The following is a 4,335-nucleotide window of genomic DNA, read 5'->3' as shown; positions in this document are numbered from 1 at the left end:
CCATGGGCCAGCTTCGTCGCTTTGCGAATCATTTCGTCCATGCGAAGTTGTAGCGCTTGGGTCAACCGCTGAAATGGGAGATGGTATGTAAGGCGGATGATCACGCATGCCTCCACCAAGCGCAGCAGATCCTCTTCTCGAAGGCCCGAGCGCCTGTTGCAGACCCTCCGGATCATGGCCAGAATTTGCTCAATTTGGTCTGGATAGAAGGGAAACAGTGCAGTTTGACCTGCCATCCGCTTTGACGTGTAGGCCGAGGATACGAGCACGATTAACTTTTGGTATCGGTGTGCCATCCACGTGCACAGTGATAGGGGGAGTAGAGGAACGGCTCCGGGGGCGAATGATTATGAGCTCCGACTTTTCCGGAGCACATCTTAGGCCGCATTTTCTCGCGTACTCGGAAACTGTATCGACTGCTTGCTGCAGTCAGTCCTGCATGGCTCCGTCGGAACCCCTTGTCGACCAGACACTAATGTCGTCCGCATAAATGGCGTGGACGACATCAGAGATCTGGTCGAGTAGCCGGGGGAGCCCTGCGAGTGCGATATTGAATAGCGTAGGGGAAAGAACTGAGCCCTGGGCTGTCCCACGTCCTACAAGGCGAATCGTACCGGATCGATGCGGTCCCATTCCTACGGTGGCTGTGCGATCTTGAAAAAATGCGCGGATATAGTTGTACATACGAATTCCACAGTGTGAATGTGCAACATTGCGAAGGATGAGGTCATGTTCAACATTATCGAATGCCCCTTTTAGGTCTAAGGCGATGAGTGCTCTCGCTTGCGCGGACGACGGAGGTCCTATGACTTCCTCCCGCAATTGTAAAAGCACATCTTTGGCAGACAGATGAGCCCGATATCCGAACTGAAAGTTAGAAAAGAATGATTTTCTTCGAGGAAGGGCTGCAGACGCCGCAAGAGTACATGCTCCATGAGTTTACCAATGCAGGATGTTAGGGAGATGGGTCGTAAGTTTTCAACCTTAACAGGCTTGCCCGGTTTGGGGATCAGTGTGATGTCGGCGTGTCGCCATGCTTGGGGAAGCATGCCCTTGCGCCAGCAATCATTGAAGATATGGGTGAGGTGGTTAATATCCGCGTCACTGAGGTTACGATGGGCGGTGAATCGGATGTGGTCGGCTCCCGGTGCCGTGTTGCGGCGTAGGTCTTGTAGGACCACCCACACCTCGTCAGATGGGATGTCTGCATCGAGCAATTCGTTCGCCTCGCCTACATAAGGATAGTCAGGGTACTGTGGCGGCGCGCCTGTGGGTATGAATTGCATCTCTAGCTCTCTGAGGAGTGTCGAGACATCGTCCCTGTACTCGTGCATTAGGATGTGCAGCTGTTGAAATGTTTTCCCCTTTGTTGTGGTGGGATCTGTCAGTGAGCGAAGAATCGACCACGTTTTTGCTGTGCTCAATGTGCCTGAGAGGCGATCGCAAAATCCTCGCCAATTATTCCTCGTAAGGGTCTCTCCATACTCCTGAGATTCCCGTGTAATTGGATCTATACGCTTCCTAAGTTTGCGGTGGAGGCGTTGTCGTTTCCATCGTCGTGGCAACCCTCTGCGGGCGTTCCAAAGATGAAGTAAATGCGGGTCTATGTCTGGTGTCTCGGTTGTGGTGCGCAGTGTGCTCGTGGTGGCTTCTAGATCTTGTGCGAGAGAGTCAAGCCAGCGTTCGTACCCTTGGCGCTCAGGTGGGTCCTGGCGACGTTCCCTGAATTTCGCCCAATCTGTTATACGCACATTACGCTCGGGCCTGCGCGCACCCCGTAATGACAAGGTGGTCGCTGCAATGTAGTGGTCACTACCATGGTGCTCTTCTAAAGGCCCGTGCGCAACGACTGGGCCAGTATTGCGCACGAAGGTAAGGCCAGGCCAGGTGTCACGAGATACGCTGTTGCCCATCCCATTTGGGTGCTCTGGGTCGGTGAGCAGTGTGTATCTAATATTACAGATGGCATTCCATAAGCGGCTCCCTTTAGCCTGCGATTTAACGTAACCCCATGCAGTATGCGGAGCGTTAAAGTCGCCGGCCACCATACAAACCCATCCAAACCTACCAAATTCTGTTAGTAGGTGCTGAAACATCGCGTTCGCGAACGGGGGGAACTGTATGCATTGAGTATAAACAGACTCTCGCTGCGTTTACCTTGCATAATTATTTCCAATATTTGGTGAGGAATGTTAATGTTAGTGGTATGCATGCGACATGTAACATGTTTCGAAACTGAGGCTCCCACAAGAGGAGAGACACCCGAGAGCGTGCTGTAGCCGGATAAAGAAGGGGTGCAATTGACTTCCTGTAAGAGGATGACATCGGGAGGGTTCGTGGATGTGGCGATATACTGCTGTAGGGAACCTCGTTTTCGGCGGAATCCCCTACAATTCCACTGCCACACCACTAGTTGCTCCGCGTTACGCGGCGCCATCAACATCGCGGGAGGAAGCAGGCGGTCGTGCATAGGGATGCGGGCGCCGGGTCCCACATTTGAAGGTTGCGGCCGAGAGCCTTGGTCGGAAAGCGCGCTTTCGTTGTTACCGCTAAGCTCAGGAACTTGCATGCTTGCGAAAGTGCACTCTACGCATGATTTCACTTGCTTCGTAATCCCTATTTGAAGGGCCTACATTTGGCGTTCTATCCTGTCCAGATCCGCCTGCATACTAGTGCTCATGTCTGCCACCAGCGCGTCCATTTGTTTTTGTAGGCGCTCACAGCGCGTCTCCATGTCACGACGTAGGCGGGCTATTTCTATTAGAGGATCGGGATTTGGTAACGAATTGGTAATAGGGGAAGGGGTAGGGAGAGATTTACTGGGCGGAGCGAGCTGTGGGGTACCCTTCGCCCGACCTACCTCCCGAGGCGCCTCTATTGATTGCTGTTTTCTTCTCCGGGGTCCGCTGCACCCCTGAAGGGACCAGGGTCACCTTGTCTGGGGCGTTGGTCTGCAGGGCCTTCTTGTAGGGTTGTTGGGAAGATGGGGAAGGAGGGCGCTTCTCTGGGAGGCGCACCGATGCTTCGCGGGATCGGGACCGAGACTTGGAGCGAGTCCGGAACTTGCGACGGGATCTCGAACGGGTCCCCGACCGGACTTGTCCGGTCTCCTTCGTTGGGGCGCGCGACGTTCGGGTCTCCGCCGTATCTGTGGTAGTGGTCGGGTCGCTGGAGGGTTGGAGTTCACGCTGCTCTTTCTCGAGAGCTTTCCGCAACCAAGCTTTGATCATAGCCGGCCTAGCACGCCGCGGGCAGTTTGGATCCGCTGTAGGGTGGGTCCCGTCACAGGATCTGCAGTGTGGGGTGCACGGATGTGACGGTGTGGGGTTGTCAGTCCCGCACGTCGCGCAAATGACCACGTGCGGCGTAGGACAGTAATCAGCCCAATGGCCGAGCTTGTGACATATCTTGCAAACTAGTTGGCGGGGTCGATGGGGGTAGCAGCGGAGTTCTGCACCATAGAAACGCACGTAGCGAGGCACTTTAAGTCCTTCAAATGTTGCCAACGCAACGTTGGTTTGACCCATCATTCGTGCTTGAAGTATTTGAGTTCCAGGAGCCACAAGCTCATCCACTAGCTTGGAAGACGGTGTACCGGGTGTACCGGGCAAAAGGCCAGGAACAATTCCCTTGCATGAGTTGTCTGGGGCCGCAAAATATGTCGTGATGGGATAGACCCGCTGACCAAGGTTCAGCTCCCTCACCTTATACAGTGCGTCGGCTACGTGTGACTGGGGTGTGCTGATGATTGCCAAGTTCTGCTGCGGTCGCAGTCGGAATATGATGTCCTGACGATCCTCGGTGGTCAAGCCGGCTGCACTCCATAGAGCACTGGCGAGTTCTGGGCGCGTCCACTTATCGAGACAAAGTCCTCCGTGAGGCCGCAGAATTATCTTTTCAACGTGCAAAGGAAGTTGAGGCAGGTTCTGATAACGAATGCGCTTGCGTACGGTAGGCTGGGAGGCGTCCGGAATGCCCAAGATGTTCTCGGAGGGTTGCGTCTTAGAGCGCGTTTGACGGATGCGTCGCTTATGTATGACTGCCTTCCAACAGCCGGCTGTGTCGTCGTCAGTTTTGTCGTCGTAAATGTTCGGGGCAGCATCTTCCTCCATCCTTTCCCCGGTCGGAGTGTCCACCTCTCTCTGTTGGGAGGGAAAATTGGCGACGATGGGATCGGCGGCCACTCCCGCGGTATACACCTCGGGCGTCTTCGTTGTTGTTGAGGAACGCGCGCCGGCGTTCTCCTTCGCCGATTGCGTCTTCTGCTCGTCGGCAAATGATGTTCAGTTAGATAAATGCTCCATCGAAATTGATCGGTGAATTGGCGGAAGGCCC

This window comes from Dermacentor variabilis, chromosome 4, assembly GCF_050947875.1.
Source record: "Dermacentor variabilis isolate Ectoservices chromosome 4, ASM5094787v1, whole genome shotgun sequence".
Taxonomy (NCBI): Eukaryota; Metazoa; Arthropoda; class Arachnida; order Ixodida; family Ixodidae; genus Dermacentor; species Dermacentor variabilis.
This window is presented reverse-complemented; position numbering follows the sequence as displayed.